This window comes from Dermacentor albipictus, unplaced genomic scaffold (genome assembly GCF_038994185.2).
Source record: "Dermacentor albipictus isolate Rhodes 1998 colony unplaced genomic scaffold, USDA_Dalb.pri_finalv2 scaffold_33, whole genome shotgun sequence".
NCBI classification, from domain to species: domain Eukaryota; kingdom Metazoa; phylum Arthropoda; class Arachnida; order Ixodida; family Ixodidae; genus Dermacentor; species Dermacentor albipictus.
Window position 1 is genome coordinate 225486 of NW_027225587.1, and position 23406 is coordinate 248891.

Consider the following 23406-nt stretch of genomic DNA (forward strand, 5'->3'; position numbering starts at 1 on the left):
CAGTTAGTTCAGTTCAGTTTAGTCAGTTCAGTTCAGTAAGTTCAGTTCAGTTCAGTCAGTTCAGTTCAGTTCAGTCAGTTGAGTTCAGTCAGTTCAGTTCAGTCAGTTGAGTTCAGTCAGTTCAGTTCAGTTCAGTCAGTTCAGTTCAGTTCAGTCAGTTCAGTTCAGTTCAGTTCAGTCAGTTCAGTTAAGTCAGTTCAGTTCAGTTCGGTCAGTTCAGTTAAGTCAGTTCAGTTCAGTTGAGTCAGTTCAGTTCAGTTCAGTCAGTTCAGTTCATTTCAGTTCAGTCAGTTCAGTTCAGTCAGTTCAGTTCAGTTCAGTCAGTTCAGTTCAGTCAGTTCAGTTGATTTCAGTCAGTTAAATTCAGTTGTGTCAGTTCAGTTCAGTTCACTCAGTTCAGTTCAGTTCAGTCAGTTCAGTTCAGTCAGTTCAGTTCAGTCCAGTCAGTTCTGTTCAGTCAGTTCAGTTCAGTCAGTTCAGTTCAGTCAGTTCAGTTCGGTTCAGTCAGTTCAGTTCGGTTCAGTCAGTTCAGTTCAGTTCAGTCAGTTCAGTTCAGTTCAGTCAGTTCAGTTCAGTTCAGTCCAGTTGAGTCAGTTCAGTTCAGTTCAGTCAGTTCAGTTCAGTGAGTTCAGTTCAGTCAGTTCAGTTCACTTCAGTCAGTTCAGTTCAGTCAGTTCAGTTCAGCTCAGTCAGTTCAGTTCAGTTCAATCAGTTCAGTTCAGTTCAGTCAGTTCAGTTCAGTCAGTTTAGTTCAGTTCAGTCAGTTCAGTTCAGTTCAGTCAGTTCAGTTCAGTTCAGTCAGTTCCATTCAGTTAAGTCAGTTCAGTTCAGTCAGTTCAGTTCAGTCAGCTCAGTTCAGTCAGTTCAGTTCAGTTCAGTCAGTTCAGTTCAGTTCAGTCAGTTCAGTGCAGTTCAGTCAGTTCAGTTCAATCAGTTCAGTTCAGTTCAGTCAGTTCAGTTCAGTCAGTTCAGTTCAGTCAGTTCAGTTCAGTCAGTTCAGTTCAATTCAGTCAGTTCAGTTCAGTCAGTTCAGTCAGTTCAGTTCAGTCAGTTCAGTTCAGTCCAGTCAGTTCAGTTCAGTTCAGTCAGTTCAGTTCAGTTCAGTCAGTTCAGTTCAGTCAGTTCAGTTCAGTTCAGTCAGTTGAGTTCAGTCAGTTCAGTCCAGTCAGTTCAGTTCAGTTCAGTCAGTTCAGTTCGGTTTAGTCAGTTCAGTTCAGTTAGTTCAGTTCAGTTCAGTCAGTTCAGTCAGTTCAGTTATGTTCAGTCAGTTCAGTTCAGTCAGTTCAGTACAGTCAGTTCAGTTCAGTTCAGTCAGTTCAGTTCAGTCAGTTCAGTTCAGTCAGTTCAGTCCAGTCAGTTCAGTTCTGTTCAGTCAGTTCAGTTCAGTCAGTTCAGTTCAGTTCAGTCAGTTCAGTTCAGTCAGTTCAGTTCAGTCAGTTCAGTCCAGTCAGTTCAGTTCTGTTCAGTCAGTTCAGTTCAGTCAGTTCAGTTCGGTTCAGTCAGTTCAGTTCAGTCAGTTCAGTCCAGTCAGTTCAGTTCTGTTCAGTCAGTTCAGTCCAGTCAGTTCAGTTCAGTTCAGTCAGTTCAGTTCGGTTTAGTCAGTTCAGTTCAGTTAGTTCAGTTCAGTTCAGTCAGTTCAGTCAGTTCAGTTATGTTCAGTCAGTTCAGTTCAGTCAGTTCAGTTCAGTCAGTTCAGTTCAGTTCAGTCAGTTCAGTTCAGTCAGTTCAGTTCAGTCAGTTCAGTTCAGTTCAGTCAGTTCAGTTCAGTCAGTTCAGTTCAGTTCAGTCAGTTCAGTTCAGTCAGTTCAGTTCAGTCAGTTCAGTCCAGTCAGTTCAGTTCTGTTCAGTCAGTTCAGTTCAGTCAGTTCAGTTCGGTTCAGTCAGTTCAGTTCAGTTAGTTCAGTTCAGTTTAGTCAGTTCAGTTCAGTAAGTTCAGTTCAGTTCAGTCAGTTCAGTTCAGTTCAGTCAGTTGAGTTCAGTCAGTTCAGTTCAGTCAGTTGAGTTCAGTCAGTTCAGTTCAGTTCAGTCAGTTCAGTTCAGTTCAGTCAGTTCAGTTCAGTTCAGTTCAGTCAGTTCAGTTAAGTCAGTTCAGTTCAGTTCGGTCAGTTCAGTTAAGTCAGTTCAGTTCAGTTGAGTCAGTTCAGTTCAGTTCAGTCAGTTCAGTTCATTTCAGTTCAGTCAGTTCAGTTCAGTCAGTTCAGTTCAGTTCAGTCAGTCAGTTGAGTTCAGTTCAGTTCAGTCAGTTCAGTTCAGTCAGTTCAGTTGATTTCAGTCAGTTAAATTCAGTTGTGTCAGTTCAGTTCAGTTCACTCAGTTCAGTTCAGTTCAGTCAGTTCAGTTCAGTCAGTTCAGTTCAGTCCAGTCAGTTCTGTTCAGTCAGTTCAGTTCAGTCAGTTCAGTTCAGTCAGTTCAGTTCGGTTCAGTCAGTTCAGTTCGGTTCAGTCAGTTCAGTTCAGTTCAGTCAGTTCAGTTCAGTTCAGTCAGTTCAGTTCAGTCAGTTTAGTTCAGTTCAGTCCAGTTGAGTCAGTTCAGTTCAGTTCAGTCAGTTCAGTTCAGTTCAGTGAGTTCAGTTCAGTCAGTTCAGTTCACTTCAGTCAGTTCAGTTCAGTCAGTTCAGTTCAGCTCAGTCAGTTCAGTTCAGTTCAGTCAGTTCAGTTCAGTTCAGTTCAGTCAGTTCAGTTCAGTCAGTTCAGTTCAGTTCAGTCAGTTCAGTTCAGTTCAGTCAGTTCCGTTCAGTTAAGTCAGTTCAGTTCAGTTCAGTCAGTTCAGTTCAGAGAGTTCAGTTCAGTCAGTTAAGTTCAGTTCAGTCAGTTGAGTTCAGTCAGTTCAGTTCAGTTCAGTCCAGTTGAGTCAGTTCAGTTCAGTTCAGTCAGTTCAGTTCAGTTCAGTCAGTTCAGTTCAGTTCAGTCAGTTCAGTTCAGTCAGTTCAGTTCAGTTCAGTCAGTTCAGTGCAGTCAGTTCAGTTCAGTTCAGTCAGTTCAGTTCAGTTCGGTCAGTTCAGTTCACTTCAGTCAGTTCAGTTCAGTTCAGTCAGTTCAGTCAGTTCAGTTCAGTTCAGTCAGTTCAGTTCAGTCAGTTCAGTTCAGTTCAGTCAGTTCAGTTCAGTCAGTTCAGTTCAGTCAGTTCAGTTCAGTTCAGTCAGTTCAGTTCAGTCAGTTCAGTTCGGTCAGTTCAGTTCAGTTCAGTTAAGTCAGTTCAGTTCAGTTAAGTCAGTTCAGTTCAGTTCGGTCAGTTCAGTTCAGTTCAGTCAGTTCAGTTCAGTCAGTTCAGTTCAGTTCAGTCAGTTCAGTTCAGTTAGTTCAGTTCAGTTCAGTCAGTTCAGTTGAGTCAGTTCAGTTCAGTCAGTTCAGTTCAGTTCAGTCAGTTCAGTTCAGTCAGTTCAGTTCAGTCAGTTCAGTTCAGTTCATTCAGTTCAGTCAGTTCAGTTCAGTCAGTTCAGTTCAGTCAGTTCAGTTCGGTTCAGTCAGTTCAGTTCAGTTCAGTAAGTTCAGTTCAGTCAGTTCAGTTCAGTTCAGTTCGGTCAGTTCAGTTCAGTTCAGTCAGTTCAGTTCAGTCAGTCCAGTTCAGTTCAGTCAGTCCAGTTCAGTTCAGTCAGTTTAGTTCAGTCAGTTCAGTTCAGTCAGTTCAGTTCAGTTCAGTCAGTTCAGTTCAGTTTAGTCAGTTCAGTTCAGTCAGTTCAGTTCAGTCAGTTCAGTTCAGTCAGTTCAGATCAGTTCAGTCAGTTCAGTTCAGTTCAGTCATTTCAGTTCAGTCAGTTCAGTTCAGTCAGTTCAGTTCAGTTCAGTCAGTTCAGTTCAGTCAGTTCAGTCAGTTCAGTTCAGTCAGTTCAGTTCAGTCAGTTCAGTTCAGTTCAGTGAGTTAAGTTTAGTCAGTTCTGTCAGTTCAGTTCAATTCTGTCAGTTCAGTTCAGTTCAGTTCAGTCAGTTCAGTTCAGTCAGTTCAGTTCAGTTCAGTCAGTTCAGTTCAGTCAGTTCAGTTCAGTTCAGTCAGTTCAGTTCAGTTATCTCAGTTGAGTTCAGTCAGTTCAGTCAGTTCAGTTCAGTTCTGTCAGTTCAGTTCAGTCAGTTTAGTTCAGTTCAGTCAGTTCAGTTCAGTTCAGTCAGTTCCATTCAGTTAAGTCAGTTCAGTTCAGTCAGTTCAGTTCAGTCAGTTAAGTTCAGTTCAGTCAGTTCAGTTCAGTCAGTTCAGTTAAGTTCAGTCAGTTCAGTGCAGTTCAGTCAGTTCAGTTCAATCAGTTCAGTTCAGTTCAGTCAGTTCAGTTCAGTCAGTTCAGTTCAGTCAGTTCAGTTCAGTCAGTTCAGTTCAATTCAGTCAGTTCAGTTCAGTCAGTTCAGTCAGTTCAGTTCAGTCAGTTCAGTTCAGTCCAGTCAGTTCAGTTCAGTTCAGTCAGTTCAGTTCAGTGCAGTCAGTTCAGTTCAGTCAGTTCTGTTCAGTTCAGTAAGTTGAGTTCAGTCAGTTCAGTTCAGTCAGTTCAGTCCAGTCAGTTCAGTTCAGTTCAGTCAGTTCAGTTCGGTTCAGTCAGTTCAGTTCAGTTAGTTCAGTTCAGTTCAGTCAGTTCAGTCAGTTCAGTTCAGTCAGTTCAGTTCAGTCAGTTCAGTTCAGTCAGTTCAGTTCAGTTCAGTCAGTTCAGTTCAGTCAGTTCAGTCCAGTCAGTTCAGTTCGGTTCAGTCAGTTCAGTTCTGTTAGTTCAGTTCAGTTTAGTCAGTTCAGTTCAGTAAGTTCAGTTCAGTTCAGTCAGTTCAGTTCAGTTCAGTCAGTTCAGTTCAGTCAGTTGAGTTCAGTCAGTTCAGTTCAGTTCAGTCAGTTCAGTTCAGTTCAGTTAAGTCAGTTCAGTTCAGTTCGGTCAGTTCAGTTAAGTCAGTTCAGTTCAGTTGAGTCAGTTCAGTTCAGTTCAGTCAGTTCAGTTCATTTCAGTTCAGTCAGTTCAGTTCAGTTCAGTCAGTTCAGTCAGTTCAGTTCAGTTCAGTCAGTCAGTTCAGTTCAGTTCAGTTCAGTCAGTTCAGTTCAGTTCAGTCAGTTCAGTCCAGTCAGTTCAGTTCAGTTCAGTCAGTTCAGTTCGGTTCAGTCAGTTCAGTTCAGTTAGTTCAGTTCAGTTCAGTCAGTTCAGTCAGTTCAGTTCAGTCAGTTCAGTTCAGTCAGTTCAGTTCAGTCAGTTCAGTTCAGTTCAGTCAGTTCAGTTCAGTCAGTTCAGTCCAGTCAGTTCAGTTCGGTTCAGTCAGTTCAGTTCTGTTAGTTCAGTTCAGTTCAGTCAGTTCAGTTCAGTTCAGTCAGTTCAGTTCAGTCAGTTGAGTTCAGTCAGTTCAGTTCAGTTCAGTCAGTTCAGTTCAGTTCAGTTAAGTCAGTTCAGTTCAGTTCGGTCAGTTCAGTTAAGTCAGTTCAGTTCAGTTGAGTCAGTTCAGTTCAGTTCAGTCAGTTCAGTTCATTTCAGTTCAGTCAGTTCAGTTCAGTTCAGTCAGTTCAGTTCAGTCAGTTCAGTTCAGTTCAGTCAGTCAGTTCAGTTCAGTTCAGTTCAGTCAGTTCAGTTCAGTTCAGTCAGTTCAGTTCAGTCAGTTCAGTTGATTTCAGTCAGTTAAATTCAGTTGTGTCAGTTCAGTTCAGTTCAGTCAGTTCAGTTCAGTTCAGTCAGTTCAGTTCAGTCAGTTCAGTTCAGTCCAGTCAGTTCAGTTCAGTCAGTTCAGTTCAGTCAGTTCAGTTCAGTCAGTTCAGTTCGGTTCAGTCAGTTCAGTTCAGTTCAGTCAGTTCAGTTCAGTTCAGTCAGTTCAGTTCAGTCAGTTCAGTTCAGTCAGTTCAGTTCAGTTCAGTCAGTTCAGTTCAGTCAGTTCAGTTCAGTTCAGTCAGTTCAGTTCAGTCAGTTCAGTTCAGTTCAGTCCAGTTGAGTCAGTTCAGTTCAGTTCAGTCAGTTCAGTTCAGTTCAGTGAGTTCAGTTCAGTCAGTTCAGTTCACTTCAGTCAGTTCAGTTCAGTCAGTTCAGTTCAGCTCAGTCAGTTCAGTTCAGTCAGTTCAGTTCAATCAGTTCAGTTCAGTCAGTTCAGTTCAGTTCAGTCAGTTCAGTTCAGTCAGTTCAGTTCAGTTCAGTCAGTTCAGTTCAGTTCAGTCAGTTCCGTTCAGTGAAGTCAGTTAAGTTCAGTTCAGTCAGTTGAGTTCAGTCAGTTCAGTTCAGTTCTGTCAGTTCAGTTCAGTTCAGTTCAGTCAGTTCAGTTCAGTTCAGTCAGTTCAGTTCAGTCAGTTCAGTTAAGTCAGTTCAGTTCAGTTAAGTCAGTTCAGTTCAGTCAGTTCAGTTCAGTTCAGTCAGTTCAGTTCATTTCAGTTCAGTCAGTTCAGTTCAGTCAGTTCAGTTCAGTCAGTTCAGTTCAGTCAGTTCAGTTCAGTTCAGTCAGTTCAGTTCAGTCAGTTCAGTTCAGTTCAGTCAGTTGAGTTCAGTCAGTTCAGTCCAGTCAGTTCAGTTCAGTTCAGTCAGTTCAGTTCGGTTCAGTCAGTTCAGTGCAGTTCAGTCAGTTCAGTTCAATCAGTTCAGTTCAGTTCAGTCAGTTCAGTTCAGTTCAGTTCAGTCAGTTCAGTTCAGTCAGTTCGGTTCAGTCAGTTCACTTTGGTTCAGTCAGTTCAGTTCAGTTCAGTCCGTTCAGTTCAGTTCAGTCAGTTCAGTTCAGTTCAGTCAGTTCAGTTCAGTCCAGTTCAGTTCAGTCAGTTCAGTTCAGTTCAGTGAGTTCAGTTCAGTCAGTTCAGTTCACTTCAGTCAGTTCAGTTCAGTTAAGTCAGTTCAGTTCAGTTCAGTCAGTTCAGCTCAGTCAGTTCAGTTCAGTCAGTTCAGTTCAATCAGTTCAGTTCAGTTCAGTCAGTTCAGTTCAGTTCAGTCAGTTTAGTTCAGTTCAGTCAGTTCAGTTCAGTTCAGTCAGTTCAGTTCAGTCAGTTCAGTTCAGTCAGTTCAGTTCAATTCAGTCAGTTCAGTTCAGTCAGTTCAGTCAGTTCAGTTCAGTCCAGTCAGTTCAGTTCAGTTCAGTCAGTTCAGTTCAGCTCAGTTCAGTTCAGTGAGTTCAGTCAGTTCAGTCCACTTCAGTCAGTTCAGTTCAGTTCAGTCAGTTCAGCTCAGTCAGTTCAGTTCAGTTCAGTCAGTTCAGTTCAATCAGTTCAGTTCAGTTCAGTCAGTTCAGTTCAGTCAGTTTAGTTCAGTTCAGTCAGTTCAGTTCAGTTCAGTCAGTTCAGTTCAGTTCAGTCAGTTCCATTCAGTTAAGTCAGTTCAGTTCAGTCAGTTCAGTTCAGTCAGCTCAGTTCAGTCAGTTCAGTTCAGTTCAGTTCAGTCAGTTCAGTTCAGTTCAGTCAGTTCAGTGCAGTTCAGTCAGTTCAGTTCAATCAGTTCAGTTCAGTTCAGTCAGTTCAGTTCAGTCAGTTCAGTTCAGTCAGTTCAGTTCAGTCCAGTCAGTTCAGTTCAGTTCAGTCAGTTCAGTTCAGTTCAGTCAGTTCAGTTCAGTCAGTTCAGTTCAGTTCAGTCAGTTCAGTTCAGTCAGTTCAGTCCAGTCAGTTCAGTTCAGTTCAGTCAGTTCAGTTCGGTTTAGTCAGTTCAGTTCAGTTAGTTCAGTTCAGTTCAGTCAGTTCAGTCAGTTCAGTTATGTTCAGTCAGTTCAGTTCAGTCAGTTCAGTTCAGTCAGTTCAGTTCAGTTCAGTCAGTTCAGTTCAGTCAGTTCAGTTCAGTCAGTTCAGTCCAGTCAGTTCAGTTCTGTTCAGTCAGTTCAGTTCAGTCAGTTCAGTTCAGTTCAGTCAGTTCAGTTCAGTCAGTTCAGTCCAGTCAGTTCAGTTCTGTTCAGTCAGTTCAGTTCAGTCAGTTCAGTTCGGTTCAGTCAGTTCAGTTCAGTCAGTTCAGTCCAGTCAGTTCAGTTCTGTTCAGTCAGTTCAGTCCAGTCAGTTCAGTTCAGTTCAGTCCGTTCAGTTCGGTTTAGTCAGTTCAGTTCAGTTAGTTCAGTTCAGTTCAGTCAGTTCAGTCAGTTCAGTTATGTTCAGTCAGTTCAGTTCAGTCAGTTCAGTTCAGTCAGTTCAGTTCAGTTCAGTCAGTTCAGTTCAGTCAGTTCAGTTCAGTCAGTTCAGTCCAGTCAGTTCAGTTCAGTTCAGTCAGTTCAGTTCAGTCAGTTCAGTTCATTTCAGTCAGTTCAGTTCAGTCAGTTCAGTTCAGTCAGTTCAGTCCAGTCAGTTCAGTTCTGTTCAGTCAGTTCAGTTCAGTCAGTTCAGTTCGGTTCAGTCAGTTCAGTTCAGTTAGTTCAGTTCAGTTTAGTCAGTTCAGTTCAGTAAGTTCAGTTCAGTTCAGTCAGTTCAGTTCAGTTCAGTCAGTTGAGTTCAGTCAGTTCAGTTCAGTCAGTTGAGTTCAGTCAGTTCAGTTCAGTTCAGTCAGTTCAGTTCAGTTCAGTCAGTTCAGTTCAGTTCAGTTCAGTCAGTTCAGTTAAGTCAGTTCAGTTCAGTTCGGTCAGTTCAGTTAAGTCAGTTCAGTTCAGTTGAGTCAGTTCAGTTCAGTTCAGTCAGTTCAGTTCATTTCAGTTCAGTCAGTTCAGTTCAGTCAGTTCAGTTCAGTTCAGTCAGTCAGTTCAGTTCAGTTCAGTTCAGTCAGTTCAGTTCAGTTCAGTCAGTTCAGTTCAGTCAGTTCAGTTGATTTCAGTCAGTTAAATTCAGTTGTGTCAGTTCAGTTCAGTTCACTCAGTTCAGTTCAGTTCAGTCAGTTCAGTTCAGTCAGTTCAGTTCAGTCCAGTCAGTTCTGTTCAGTCAGTTCAGTTCAGTCAGTTCAGTTCAGTCAGTTCAGTTCGGTTCAGTCAGTTCAGTTCGGTTCAGTCAGTTCAGTTCAGTTCAGTCAGTTCAGTTCAGTTCAGTCAGTTCAGTTCAGTCAGTTCAGTTCAGTTCAGTCCAGTTGAGTCAGTTCAGTTCAGTTCAGTCAGTTCAGTTCAGTTCAGTGAGTTCAGTTCAGTCAGTTCAGTTCACTTCAGTCAGTTCAGTTCAGTCAGTTCAGTTCAGCTCAGTCAGTTCAGTTCAGTTCAGTCAGTTCAGTTCAATCAGTTCAGTTCAGTTCAGTCAGTTCAGTTCAGTCAGTTTAGTTCAGTTCAGTCAGTTCAGTTCAGTTCAGTCAGTTCAGTTCAGTTCAGTCAGTTCCATTCAGTTAAGTCAGTTCAGTTCAGTCAGTTCAGTTCAGTCAGCTCAGTTCAGTCAGTTCAGTTCAGTTCAGTTCAGTCAGTTCAGTTCAGTTCAGTCAGTTCAGTGCAGTTCAGTCAGTTCAGTTCAATCAGTTCAGTTCAGTTCAGTCAGTTCAGTTCAGTCAGTTCAGTTCAGTCAGTTCAGTTCAATTCAGTCAGTTCAGTTCAGTCAGTTCAGTCAGTTCAGTTCAGTCAGTTCAGTTCAGTCCAGTCAGTTCAGTTCAGTTCAGTCAGTTCAGTTCAGTTCAGTCAGTTCAGTTCAGTCAGTTCAGTTCAGTTCAGTCAGTTGAGTTCAGTCAGTTCAGTCCAGTCAGTTCAGTTCAGTTCAGTCAGTTCAGTTCGGTTTAGTCAGTTCAGTTCAGTTAGTTCAGTTCAGTTCAGTCAGTTCAGTCAGTTCAGTTATGTTCAGTCAGTTCAGTTCAGTCAGTTCAGTACAGTCAGTTCAGTTCAGTTCAGTCAGTTCAGTTCAGTCAGTTCAGTTCAGTCAGTTCAGTCCAGTCAGTTCAGTTCTGTTCAGTCAGTTCAGTTCAGTCAGTTCAGTTCAGTTCAGTCAGTTTGGTTCAGTCAGTTCAGTTCGGTTCAGTCAGTTCAGTTCGGTTCAGTCAGTTCAGTTCAGTCAGTTCAGTTCAGTTCAGTCAGTTCAGTTCAGTCAGTTCAGTTCAGTCAGTTCAGTCCAGTTCAGTTCAGTCAGTTCAGTTCAGTTCAGTCAGTTCAGTTCAGTCAGTTCAGTTGAGTTCAGTCAGTTCAGTTCAGTTCAGTCAGTTGAGTTCAGTCAGTTCAGTTCAGTCAGTTCAGTTCATTTCAGTCAGTTCAGTTCAGTTCAGTCAGTTCAGTTCAGTTCAGTCAGTTCAGTTCAGTCAGTTCAGTTCAGTTCAGCTCAGTCAGTTCAGTTCAGTTCAGTCAGTTCAGTTCAGTTCAGGTCAGTTCAGTCAGTTCAGTTCAGTCAGTTCAGTTCAGTCAGTTCAGTTCAGTTCAGTCAGTTCAGTTCAGTCAGTTCAGTTCAGTTCAGTCAGTTCAGGTCAGTTCAGTCAGTTCAGTTCTGTCAGTTCAGTTCAGTTCAGTCCAGTTCAGTCAGTTCAGTTCAGTTCAGTCAGTTCAGTTCAGTCAGTTCAGTTCATTCAGTCAGTTCAGTTGAGTCAGTTCAGTTCAGTTCAGTTAGTTCAGTTCAGTCAGTTCAGTTCAGTTCAGTCAGTTCAGTTCAGTTCAGTCAGTTCAGTTCTGTTAGTTCAGTTCAGTTCAGTCAGTTCAGTTCAGTTCAGTCAGTTCAGTTCAGTCAGTTCAGTTCAGTTCAGTCAGTTCAGTTCAGTCAGTTCAGTCCAGTAAGTTCAGTTCAGTTCAGTCAGTTCAGTTCAGTCAGTTCAGTTCGGTTCAGTCAGTTCAGTTCAGTTAGTTCAGTTCAGTTCAGTCAGTTCAGTTCAGTTCAGTAAGTTCAGTTCAGTCAGTTCAGTTCAGTTCAGTCAGTTCAGTTCAGTTCAGTTCGGTCAGTTCAGTTCAGTTCAGTCAGTTCAGTTCAGTCAGTCCAGTTCAGTTCAGTCAGTCCAGTTCAGTTCAGTCAGTTTAGTTCAGTCAGTTCAGTTCAGTCAGTTCAGTTCAGTCAGTTCAGTTCAGTTTAGTCAGTTCAGTTCAGTCAGTTCAGTTCAGTCAGTTCAGTTCAGTCAGTTCAGTTCAGTGGGGTCAGTTCAGTTAAGTCAGTTCAGTTCAGTTCAGTCAGTTCAGTTCAGTTCAGTCAGTTCAGTTCAGTCAGTTCAGTTCAGTCAGTTCAGTTCAGTCAGTTCAGTTCAGTCAGTTCAGTTCAGTTCAGTCAGTTCAGTTCAGTCAGTTCAGTTCAGTCAGTTCAGTTCAGTTCAGTCAGTTAAGTTCAGTTCAGTCAGTTGAGTTCAGTCAGTTCAGTCAGTTCAGTTCAGTTCTGTCAGTTCAGTTCAGTCAGTTCAGTTCAGTTCAGTCAGTTCAGTTCAGTCAGTTCAGTTCAGTTCAGTCAGTTCAGTTCAGTTCAGTCAGTTCAGTTCAGTCAGTTCAGTTCAGTTCAGTCAGTTGAGTTCAGTCAGTTCAGTCCAGTAAGTTCAGTTCAGTTCAGTCAGTTCAGTTCAGTCAGTTCAGTTCGGTTCAGTCAGTTCAGTTCAGTTAGTTCAGTTCAGTTCAGTCAGTTCAGTTCAGTTCAGTAAGTTCAGTTCAGTCAGTTCAGTTCAGTTCAGTTCAGTTCAGTTCGGTCAGTTCAGTTCAGTTCAGTCAGTTCAGTTCAGTCAGTCCAGTTCAGTTCAGTCAGTCCAGTTCAGTTCAGTCAGTTTAGTTCAGTCAGTTCAGTTCAGTCAGTTCAGTTCAGTTCAGTCAGTTCAGTTCAGTTTAGTCAGTTCAGTCAGTTCAGTTCAGTCAGTTCAGTTCAGTCAGTTCAGTTCAGTGCGGTCAGTTCAGTTAAGTCAGTTCAGTTCAGTCAGTTCAGTTCAGTTCAGTCAGTTCAGTTCAGTCAGTTCAGTTCAGTTCAGTCAGTTCAGTGCAGTCAGTTCAGTTCAGTTCAGTCAGTTCAGTTCAGTTCGGTCAGTTCAGTTCACTTCAGTCAGTTCAGTTCAGTTCAGTCAGTTCAGTCAGTTCAGTTCAGTCAGTTCAGTTCAGTCAGTTCAGTTCAGTCAGTTCAGTTCAGTCAGTTCAGTTCAGTTCAGTCAGTTCAGTTCAGTCAGTTCAGTTCGGTCAGTTCAGTTCAGTTCAGTTAAGTCAGTTCAGTTCAGTTCGGTCAGTTCAGTTCAGTTCGGTCAGTTCAGTTCAGTTCAGTCAGTTCAGTTCAGTCAGTTCAGTTCAGTTCAGTCAGTTGAGTTCAGTCAGTTCAGTTCAGTCAGTTCAGTTCGGTCAGTTCAGTCAGTTCAGTTCAGTCAGTTCAGTTCAGTTCAGCTCAGTCAGTTCAGTTCAGTTCAGTCAGTTCAGTTCAGTTCAGTCAGTTCAGTTCAGTCAGTTCAGTTCAGTCAGTTCAGTTCAGTTCAGTCAGTTCAGGTCAGTTCAGTCAGTTCAGTTCAGTCAGTTCAGTTCAGTTCAGTTCAGTTCAGTCAGTTCAGTTCAGTTCAGTCAGTTCAGTTCAGTTCAGTCAGTTCAGTTCAGTTCAGTTCAGTTCAGTCAGTTCAGTTCAGTTCAGTCAGTTCAGTCAGTTCAGTTCAGTTCAGTCAGTTCAGTTCAGTCAGTTCAGTCAGTTCAGTTCAGTTCAGTCAGTTCAGTTCAGTCAGTTCAGTTCAGTCAGTTCAGTTCAGTTCAGTCAGTTGAGTTCAGTCAGTTCAGTTAGTTCAGTTCAGTTCTGTCAGTTCAGTTCAGTCAGTTCAGTTCAGTTCAGTCAGTTCAGTTCAGTCAGTTCAGTTCAGTTCAGTCAGTTCAGTTCAGTCAGTTCAGTCAGTTCAGTTCAGTTCAGTCCAGTTCAGTGAGTTCAGTTCAGTCAGTTCAGTTCAGTTCAGTGAGTTCAGTTCAGTCAGTTCAGTTCAGTCAGTTCAGTTCAGTTCAGTCAGTTCAGTCCAGTCAGTTCAGTTCAGTTCAGTCAGTTCAGTTCAGTCCAGTTCAGTCAGTTCTGTTCAGTTCAGTCAGTTCAGTTCCGTCAGTTCAGTTCAGTCAGTTCAGTTCAGCTCAGTCAGTTCAGTTCAGTTCAATCAGTTCAGTTCAGTCAGTTCAGTTCAGTTCAGTCAGTTCAGTTCAGTTCATTCAGTTCAGTTCAGTTCAGTTCAGTGCAGTTCAGTCAGTTCAGTTCAGTTCAGTCAGTTCAGTTCAGTCAGTTCAGTCAGTTAAGTTCACTTCAGTCAGTTCAGTTCAGTTCAGTCAGTTCAGTTCAGTTCAGTCAGTTCGGTTCAGTTCAGTCAGTTCAGTTCAGTTCAGCCAGTTCGGTTCAGTCAGTTCAGTTCGGTTCAGTCAGTTCAGTTCAGTCAGTTCAGTTCAGTTCAGTCAGTTCAGTTCACTTCAGTCAGTTCAGTTCAGTTCAGTCAGTTCAGTTCAGTCAGTTCAGTTCAGTTCAGTCAGTTCAGTTGAGTCAGTTCAGTTCAGTCAGTTCAGTTCAGCTCAGTTCAGTCAGTTCAGTTCAGTCAGTTCAGTTCAGTCAGTTCAGTTCAGTTCAGCCAGTTCAGTTCAGTCAGTTCAGTTCAGTTCAGTCAGTTCAGTTCAGTCAGTTCAGTTCAGTTCAGTCAGTTCAGTTCAGTTCAGTCAGTTCAGTTCAGTCAGTTCAGTTCAGTCAGTTCAGTTCGGTTCAGTCAGTTCAGTTCGGTTCAGTCAGTTCAGTTCAGTTCAGTCAGTTCAGTTCAGTCAGTTCAGTTCAGTTCAGTCAGTTCAGTTCAGTCAGTTCAGTTCGGTTCAGTCAGTTCAGTTTAGTTCAGTCAGTTCTGTTCAGTTCAGTCAGTTCAGTGCAGTCAGTTCAGTTCAGTTCAGTTCAGTCAGTTCAGTTCAGTTCAGTCAGTTTAGTCAGTTCAGTTCAGTTCAGTCAGTTCAGTTCAGTCAGTTCAGTTCAGTCAGTTCAGTTCAGTCAGTTCAGTTCAGTTCAGTCAGTCCAGTTCAGTTCAGTCAGTTCAGTTCAGTCAGTTCAGTTCAGTTTAGTCAGTTCAGTTCAGTCAGTTCAGTTCAGTCAGTTCAGTTCAGTCAGTTCAGTTAAGTCAGTTCAGTTTAGTTCAGTCAGTTCAGTTCGGTCAGTTCAGTTAAGTCAGTTCAGTTCAGTTCAGTCAGTTCAGTTCAATCAGTTCAGTTCAGTCAGTCCAGTTCAGTCAGTTCAGTTCAGTTCAGTCAGTTCAGTTCAGTTCAGTCAGTTCAGTTCAGTTCAGTTCAGTCAGTTCAGTCAGTTCAGTTCAATCAGTTCAGTTCTGTCAGTTCAGTTCAGTCAGTTCAGTTCAGTCAGTTCAGTTCAGTTCAGTTCAGTCAGTTCAGTCAGTTCAGTTCAGTTCAGTTCAGTCAGTTCAGTCAGTTCAGTTCAGTCAGTTCAGTTCAGTTCAGTCAGTTCAGTTCAGTTCAGTTCAGTCAGTTCAGTTCACTTCAGTCAGTTCAGCTCAGTTCAGTCAGTTCAGTTCAGTCAGTTCAGTTCAGTCAGTTCAGTTCAGTTCAGCCAGTTCAGTTCAGTCAGTTCAGTTCAGTTCAGTCAGTTCAGTTCAGTCAGTTCAGTTCAGTTCAGTCAGTTCAGTTCAGTTCAGTCAGTTCAGTTCAGTCAGTTCAGTTCAGTCAGTTCAGTTCGGTTCAGTCAGTTCAGTTCGGTTCAGTCAGTTCAGTTCGGTTCAGTCAGTTCAGTTCAGTTCAGTCAGTTCAGTTCAGTCAGTTAAGTTCAGTTCAGTCAGTTCAGTTCAGTCAGTTCAGTTCAGTTCAGTCAGTTCAGTTCAGTTCAGTCAGTTCAGTTCAGTCAGTTCAGTTCAGTCAGTTCAGTTCAGCTCAGTCAGTTCAGTTCAGTTCAATCAGTCCAGTTCAGTTCAGTCAGTTCAGTTCAGTTCAGTCAGTTCAGTTCAGTCAGTTCAGTTCAGTCAGTTCAGTTCAGTCAGTTCAGTTCAGTCAGTTCAGTTCAGTTCAGTTCGGTTCAGTCAGTTCAGTTCAGTTCAGTCAGTTCAGTTCAGTTCAGTCAGTTCAGTTCAGTTCAGTCAGTTCAGTTCAGTCAGTTCAGTTCAGTTCAGTCAGTTCAGTGCAGTCAGTTCAGTTCAGTTCAGTCAGTTCAGTTCAGTTCGGTCAGTTCAGTTCACTTCAGTCAGTTCAGTTCAGTTCAGTCAGTTCAGTCAGTTCAGTTCAGTTCAGTCAGTTCAGTTCAGTCAGTTCAGTTCAGTTCAGTCAGTTCGGTTCAGTCAGTTCAGTTCAGTTCAGTCAGTTCAGTTCAGTCAGTTCAGTTCAGTCAGTTCAGTTCAGTTCAGTCAGTTCAGTGCAGTCAGTTCAGTTCAGTTCAGTCAGTTCAGTTCAGTTCAGTCAGTTCAGTTCAGTTCAGTCAGTTCAGTCAGTTCAGTTCAGTCAGTTCAGTTCAGTTCAGTCAGTTCAGTTCAGTCAGTTCAGTTCAGTCAGTTCAGTTCAGTTCAGTCAGTTCAGTTCAGTCAGTTCAGTTCGGTCAGTTCAGTTCAGTTCAGTTAAGTCAGTTCAGTTCAGTTAAGTCACTTCAGTTCAGTTCGGTCAGTTCAGTTCAGTTCAGTCAGTTCAGTTCAGTCAGTTCAGTTCAGTTCAGTCAGTTCAGTTCAGTTAGTTCAGTTCAGTTCAGTCAGTTCAGTTGAGTCAGTTCAGTTCAGTCAGTTCAGTTCAGTTCAGTCAGTTCAGTTCAGTCAGTTCAGTTCAGTCAGTTCAGTTCAGTTCATTCAGTTCAGTCAGTTCAGTTCAGTCAGTTCAGTTCAGTCAGTTCAGTTCGGTTCAGTCAGTTCAGTTCAGTTCAGTAAGTTCAGTTCAGTCAGTTCAGTTCAGTTCAGTTCGGTCAGTTCAGTTCAGTTCAGTCAGTTCAGTTCAGTCAGTCCAGTTCAGTTCAGTCAGTTTAGTTCAGTCAGTTCAGTTCAGTCAGTTCAGTTCAGTTCAGTCAGTTCAGTTCAGTTTAGTCAGTTCAGTTCAGTCAGTTCAGTTCAGTCAGTTCAGTTCAGTCAGTTCAGTTCAGTTCGGTCAGTTCAGTTAAGTCAGTTCAGTTCAGTTCAGTCAGTTCAGATCAGTTCAGTCAGTTCAGTTCAGTTCAGTCATTTCAGTTCAGTCAGTTCAGTTCAGTCAGTTCAGTTCAGTTCAGTCAGTTCAGTTCAGTCAGTTCAGTCAGTTCAGTTCAGTCAGTTCAGTTCAGTTCAGTGAGTTAAGTTTAGTCAGTTCTGTCAGTTCAGTTCAATTCTGTCAGTTCAGTTCAGTTCAGTTCAGTCAGTTCAGTTCAGTCAGTTCAGTTCAGTTCAGTCAGTTCAGTTCAGTCAGTTCAGTTCAGTCAGTTCAGTTCAGTTATCTCAGTTGAGTTCAGTCAGTTCAGTCAGTTAAGTTCAGTTCTGTCAGTTCAGTTCAGTCAGTTTAGTTCAGTTCAGTCAGTTCAGTTCAGTTCAGTCAGTTCAGTTCAGTTCAGTCAGTTCCATTCAGTTAAGTCAGTTCAGTTCAGTCAGTTCAGTTCAGTCAGTTCAGTTCAGTCAGTTAAGTTCAGTTCAGTCAGTTCAGTTCAGTCAGTTCAGTTAAGTTCAGTCAGTTCAGTGCAGTTCAGTCAGTTCAGTTCAATCAGTTCAGTTCAGTTCAGTCAGTTCAGTTCAGTCAGTTCAGTTCAGTCAGTTCAGTTCAGTCAGTTCAGTTCAATTCAGTCAGTTCAGTTCAGTCAGTTCAGTCAGTTCAGTTCAGTCAGTTCAGTTCAGTCCAGTCAGTTCAGTTCAGTTCAGTCAGTTCAGTTCAGTGCAGTCAGTTCAGTTCAGTCAGTTCTGTTCAGTTCAGTAAGTTGAGTTCAGTCAGTTCAGTTCAGTCAGTTCAGTCCAGTCAGTTCAGTTCAGTTCAGTCAGTTCAGTTCGGTTCAGTCAGTTCAGTTCAGTTAGTTCAGTTCAGTTCAGTCAGTGCAGTCAGTTCAGTTCAGTTCAGTCAGTTCAGTTCAGTCAGTTCAGTTCAGTCAGTTCAGTTCAGTTCAGTCAGTTCAGTTCAGTCAGTTCAGTTCAGTCAGTTCAGTCCAGTCAGTTCAGTTCGGTTCAGTCAGTTCAGTTCTGTTAGTTCAGTTCAGTTTAGTCAGTTCAGTTCAGTAAGTTCAGTTCAGTTCAGTCAGTTCAGTTCAGTTCAGTCAGTTCAGTTCAGTCAGTTGAGTTCAGTCAGTTCAGTTCAGTTCAGTCAGTTCAGTTCAGTTCAGTTAAGTCAGTTCAGTTCAGTTCGGTCAGTTCAGTTAAGTCAGTTCAGTTCAGTTGAGTCAGTTCAGTTCAGTTCAGTCAGTTCAGTTCATTTCAGTTCAGTCAGTTCAGTTCAGTTCAGTCAGTTCAGTTCAGTCAGTTCAGTTCAGTTCAGTCAGTCAGTTCAGTTCAGTTCAGTTCAGTCAGTTCAGTTCAGTCAGTTCAGTTCAGTCAGTTCAGTTGATTTCAGTCAGTTAAATTCAGTTGTGTCAGTTCAGTTCAGTTCAGTCAGTTCAGTTCAGTTCAGTCAGTTCAGTTCAGTCAGTTCAGTTCAGTCCAGTCAGTTCAGTTCAGTCAGTTCAGTTCAGTCAGTTCAGTTCAGTCAGTTCAGTTCGGTTCAGTCAGTTCAGTTCGGTTCAGTCAGTTCAGTTCAGTTCAGTCAGTTCAGTTCAGTTCAGTCAGTTCAGTTCAGTCAGTTCAGTTCAGTCAGTTCAGTTCAGTTCAGTCAGTTCAGTTCAGTCAGTTCAGTTCAGTTCAGTCAGTTCAGTTCAGTCAGTTCAGTTCAGTTCAGTCCAGTTGAGTCAGTTCAGTTCAGTTCAGTCAGTTCAGTTCAGTTCAGTGAGTTCAGTTCAGTCAGTTCAGTTCACTTCAGTCAGTTCAGTTCAGTCAGTTCAGTTCAGCTCAGTCAGTTCAGTTCAGTTCAGTCAGTTCAGTTCAATCAGTTCAGTTCAGTTCAGTCAGTTCAGTTCAGTTCAGTCAGTTCAGTTCAGTCAGTTCAGTTCAGTTCAGTCAGTTCAGTTCAGTTCAGTCAGTTCCGTTCAGTGAAGTCAGTTAAGTTCAGTTCAGTCAGTTGAGTTCAGTCAGTTCAGTTCAGTTCTGTCAGTTCAGTTCAGTTCAGTTCAGTCAGTTCAGTTCAGTTCAGTCAGTTCAGTTCAGTTAAGTCAGTTCAGTTCAGTCAGTTCAGTTCAGTTCAGTCAGTTCAGTTCATTTCAGTTCAGTCAGTTCAGTTCAGTTCAGTCAGTTCAGTTCAGTCAGTTCAGTTCAGTCAGTTCAGTTCAGTTCAGTCAGTTCAGTTCAGTCAGTTCAGTTCAGTTCAGTCAGTTGAGTTCAGTCAGTTCAGTCCAGTCAGTTCAGTTCAGTTCAGTCAGTTCAGTTCGGTTCAGTCAGTTCAGTGCAGTTCAGTCAGTTCAGTTCAATCAGTTCAGTTCAGTTCAGTCAGTTCAGTTCAGTTCACTCAGTTCAGTTCAGTTCAGTCAGTTCAGTTCAGTCAGTTCGGTTCAGTCAGTTCACTTTGGTTCAGTCAGTTCAGTTCAGTTCAGTCCGTTCAGTTCAGTCAGTTCAGTTCAGTTCAGTCAGTTCAGTTCAGTCCAGTTCAGTTCAGTCAGTTCAGTTCAGTTCAGTGAGTTCAGTTCAGTCAGTTCAGTTCACTTCAGTCAGTTCAGTTCAGTTCAGTCAGTTCAGTTCAGTTCAGTCAGTTCAGCTCAGTCAGTTCAGTTCAGTCAGTTCAGTTCAATCAGTTCAGTTCAGTTCAGTCAGTTCAGTTCAGTTCAGTCAGTTTAGTTCAGTTCAGTCAGTTCAGTTCAGTTCAGTCAGTTCAGTTCAGTCAGTTCAGTTCAGTCAGTTCAGTTCAATTCAGTCAGTTCAGTTCAGTCAGTTCAGTCAGTTCAGTTCAGTCAGTTCAGTTCAGTCCAGTCAGTTCAGTTCAGTTCAGTCAGTTCAGTTCAGCTCAGTTCAGTTCAGTGAGTTCAGTCAGTTCAGTCCACTTCAGTCAGTTCAGTTCAGTTCAGTCAGTTCAGCTCAGTCAGTTCAGTTCAGTTCAGTCAGTTCAGTTCAATCAGTTCAGTTCAGTTCAGTCAGTTCAGTTCAGTCAGTTTAGTTCAGTTCAGTCAGTTCAGTTCAGTTCAGTCAGTTCAGTTCAGTTCAGTCAGTTCCATTCAGTTAAGTCAGTTCAGTTCAGTCAGTTCAGTTCAGTCAGCTCAGTTCAGTCAGTTCATTTCAGTTCAGTTCAGTCAGTTCAGTTCAGTTCAGTCAGTTCAGTGCAGTTCAGTCAGTTCAGTTCAATCAGTTCAGTTCAGTTCAGTCAGTTCAGTTCAGTCAGTTCAGTTCAGTCAGTTCAGTTCAGTCCAGTCAGTTCAGTTCAGTTCAGTCAGTTCAGTTCAGTCAGTTCAGTTCAGTCAGTTCAGTTCAGTTCAGTCAGTTGAGTTCAGTCAGTTCAGTCCAGTCAGTTCAGTTCAGTTCAGTCAGTTCAGTTCGGTTTAGTCAGTTCAGTTCAGTTAGTTCAGTTCAGTTCAGTCAGTTCAGTCAGTTCAGTTATGTTCAGTCAGTTCAGTTCAGTCAGTTCAGTTCAGTCAGTTCAGTTCAGTTCAGTCAGTTCAGTTCAGTCAGTTCAGTTCAGTCAGTTCAGTCCAGTCAGTTCAGTTCTGTTCAGTCAGTTCAGTTCAGTCAGTTCAGTTCAGTTCAGTCAGTTCAGTTCAGTCAGTTCAGTCCAGTCAGTTCAGTTCTGTTCAGTCAGTTCAGTTCAGTCAGTTCAGTTCGGTTCAGTCAGTTCAGTTCAGTCAGTTCAGTCCAGTCAGTTCAGTTCTGTTCAGTCAGTTCAGTCCAGTCAGTTCAGTTCAGTTCAGTCAGTTCAGTTCGGTTTAGTCAGTTCAGTTCAGTTAGTTCAGTTCAGTTCAGTCAGTTCAGTCAGTTCAGTTATGTTCAGTCAGTTCAGTTCAGTCAGTTCAGTTCAGTCAGTTCAGTTCAGTTCAGTCAGTTCAGTTCAGTCAGTTCAGTTCAGTCAGTTCAGTCCAGTCAGTTCAGTTCAGTTCAGTCAGTTCAGTTCAGTCAGTTCAGTTCAGTTCAGTCAGTTCAGTTCAGTCAGTTCAGTTCAGTCAGTTCAGTCCAGTCAGTTCAGTTCTGTTCAGTCAGTTCAGTTCAGTCAGTTCAGTTCGGTTCAGTCAGTTCAGTTCAGTTAGTTCAGTTCAGTTTAGTCAGTTCAGTTCAGTAAGTTCAGTTCAGTTCAGTCAGTTCAGTTCAGTTCAGTCAGTTGAGTTCAGTCAGTTCAGTTCAGTCAGTTGAGTTCAGTCAGTTCAGTTCAGTTCAGTCAGTTCAGTTCAGTTCAGTCAGTTCAGTTCAGTTCAGTTCAGTCAGTTCAGTTAAGTCAGTTCAGTTCAGTTCGGTCAGTTCAGTTAAGTCAGTTCAGTTCAGTTGAGTCAGTTCAGTTCAGTTCAGTCAGTTCAGTTCATTTCAGTTCAGTCAGTTCAGTTCAGTCAGTTCAGTTCAGTTCAGTCAGTTCAGTTCAGTCAGTTCAGTTCAGTCAGTTCAGTCCAGTCAGTTCAGTTCGGTTCAGTCAGTTCAGTTCTGTTAGTTCAGTTCAGTTTAGTCAGTTCAGTTCAGTAAGTTCAGTTCAGTTCAGTCAGTTCAGTTCAGTTCAGTCAGTTCAGTTCAGTCAGTTGAGTTCAGTCAGTTCAGTTCAGTTCAGTCAGTTCAGTTCAGTTCAGTTAAGTCAGTTCAGTTCAGTTCGGTCAGTTCAGTTAAGTCAGTTCAGTTCAGTTGAGTCAGTTCAGTTCAGTTCAGTCAGTTCAGTTCATTTCAGTTCAGTCAGTTCAGTTCAGTTCAGTCAGTTCAGTTCAGTCAGTTCAGTTCAGTTCAGTCAGTCAGTTCAGTTCAGTTCAGTTCAGTCAGTTCAGTTCAGTCAGTTCAGTTCAGTCAGTTCAGTTGATTTCAGTCAGTTAAATTCAGTTGTGTCAGTTCAGTTCAGTTCAGTCAGTTCAGTTCAGTTCAGTCAGTTCAGTTCAGTCAGTTCAGTTCAGTCCAGTCAGTTCAGTTCAGTCAGTTCAGTTCAGTCAGTTCAGTTCAGTCAGTTCAGTTCGGTTCAGTCAGTTCAGTTCGGTTCAGTCAGTTCAGTTCAGTTCAGTCAGTTCAGTTCAGTTCAGTCAGTTCAGTTCAGTCAGTTCAGTTCAGTCAGTTCAGTTCAGTTCAGTCAGTTCAGTTCAGTCAGTTCAGTTCAGTTCAGTCAGTTCAGTTCAGTCAGTTCAGTTCAGTTCAGTCCAGTTGAGTCAGTTCAGTTCAGTTCAGTCAGTTCAGTTCAGTTCAGTGAGTTCAGTTCAGTCAGTTCAGTTCACTTCAGTCAGTTCAGTTCAGTCAGTTCAGTTCAGCTCAGTCAGTTCAGTTCAGTTCAGTCAGTTCAGTTCAATCAGTTCAGTTCAGTTCAGTCAGTTCAGTTCAGTTCAGTCAGTTCAGTTCAGTCAGTTCAGTTCAGTTCAGTCAGTTCAGTTCAGTTCAGTCAGTTCCGTTCAGTGAAGTCAGTTAAGTTCAGTTCAGTCAGTTGAGTTCAGTCAGTTCAGTTCAGTTCTGTCAGTTCAGTTCAGTTCAGTTCAGTCAGTTCAGTTCAGTTCAGTCAGTTCAGTTCAGTTAAGTCAGTTCAGTTCAGTCAGTTCAGTTCAGTTCAGTCAGTTCAGTTCATTTCAGTTCAGTCAGTTCAGTTCAGTTCAGTCAGTTCAGTTCAGTCAGTTCAGTTCAGTCAGTTCAGTTCAGTTCAGTCAGTTCAGTTCAGTCAGTTCAGTTCAGTTCAGTCAGTTGAGTTCAGTCAGTTCAGTCCAGTCAGTTCAGTTCAGTTCAGTCAGTTCAGTTCGGTTCAGTCAGTTCAGTGCAGTTCAGTCAGTTCAGTTCAATCAGTTCAGTTCAGTTCAGTCAGTTCAGTTCAGTTCACTCAGTTCAGTTCAGTTCAGTCAGTTCAGTTCAGTCAGTTCGGTTCAGTCAGTTCACTTTGGTTCAGTCAGTTCAGTTCAGTTCAGTCCGTTCAGTTCAGTTCAGTCAGTTCAGTTCAGTTCAGTCAGTTCAGTTCAGTCCAGTTCAGTTCAGTCAGTTCAGTTCAGTTCAGTGAGTTCAGTTCAGTCAGTTCAGTTCACTTCAGTCAGTTCAGTTCAGTTCAGTCAGTTCAGTTCAGTTCAGTCAGTTCAGCTCAGTCAGTTCAGTTCAGTCAGTTCAGTTCAATCAGTTCAGTTCAGTTCAGTCAGTTCAGTTCAGTTCAGTCAGTTTAGTTCAGTTCAGTCAGTTCAGTTCAGTTCAGTCAGTTCAGTTCAGTCAGTTCAGTTCAGTCAGTTCAGTTCAATTCAGTCAGTTCAGTTCAGTCAGTTCAGTCAGTTCAGTTCAGTCAGTTCAGTTCAGTCCAGTCAGTTCAGTTCAGTTCAGTCAGTTCAGTTCAGCTCAGTTCAGTTCAGTGAGTTCAGTCAGTTCAGTCCACTTCAGTCAGTTCAGTTCAGTTCAGTCAGTTCAGCTCAGTCAGTTCAGTTCAGTTCAGTCAGTTCAGTTCAATCAGTTCAGTTCAGTTCAGTCAGTTCAGTTCAGTCAGTTTAGTTCAGTTCAGTCAGTTCAGTTCAGTTCAGTCAGTTCAGTTCAGTTCAGTCAGTTCCATTCAGTTAAGTCAGTTCAGTTCAGTCAGTTCAGTTCAGTCAGCTCAGTTCAGTCAGTTCATTTCAGTTCAGTTCAGTCAGTTCAGTTCAGTTCAGTCAGTTCAGTGCAGTTCAGTCAGTTCAGTTCAATCAGTTCAGTTCAGTTCAGTCAGTTCAGTTCAGTCAGTTCAGTTCAGTCAGTTCAGTTCAGTCCAGTCAGTTCAGTTCAGTTCAGTCAGTTCAGTTCAGTCAGTTCAGTTCAGTCAGTTCAGTTCAGTTCAGTCAGTTGAGTTCAGTCAGTTCAGTCCAGTCAGTTCAGTTCAGTTCAGTCAGTTCAGTTCGGTTTAGTCAGTTCAGTTCAGTTAGTTCAGTTCAGTTCAGTCAGTTCAGTCAGTTCAGTTATGTTCAGTCAGTTCAGTTCAGTCAGTTCAGTTCAGTCAGTTCAGTTCAGTTCAGTCAGTTCAGTTCAGTCAGTTCAGTTCAGTCAGTTCAGTCCAGTCAGTTCAGTTCTGTTCAGTCAGTTCAGTTCAGTCAGTTCAGTTCAGTTCAGTCAGTTCAGTTCAGTCAGTTCAGTCCAGTCAGTTCAGTTCTGTTCAGTCAGTTCAGTTCAGTCAGTTCAGTTCGGTTCAGTCAGTTCAGTTCAGTCAGTTCAGTCCAGTCAGTTCAGTTCTGTTCAGTCAGTTCAGTCCAGTCAGTTCAGTTCAGTTCAGTCAGTTCAGTTCGGTTTAGTCAGTTCAGTTCAGTTAGTTCAGTTCAGTTCAGTCAGTTCAGTCAGTTCAGTTATGTTCAGTCAGTTCAGTTCAGTCAGTTCAGTTCAGTCAGTTCAGTTCAGTTCAGTCAGTTCAGTTCAGTCAGTTCAGTTCAGTCAGTTCAGTCCAGTCAGTTCAGTTCAGTTCAGTCAGTTCAGTTCAGTCAGTTCAGTTCAGTTCAGTCAGTTCAGTTCAGTCAGTTCAGTTCAGTCAGTTCAGTCCAGTCAGTTCAGTTCTGTTCAGTCAGTTCAGTTCAGTCAGTTCAGTTCGGTTCAGTCAGTTCAGTTCAGTTAGTTCAGTTCAGTTTAGTCAGTTCAGTTCAGTAAGTTCAGTTCAGTTCAGTCAGTTCAGTTCAGTTCAGTCAGTTGAGTTCAGTCAGTTCAGTTCAGTCAGTTGAGTTCAGTCA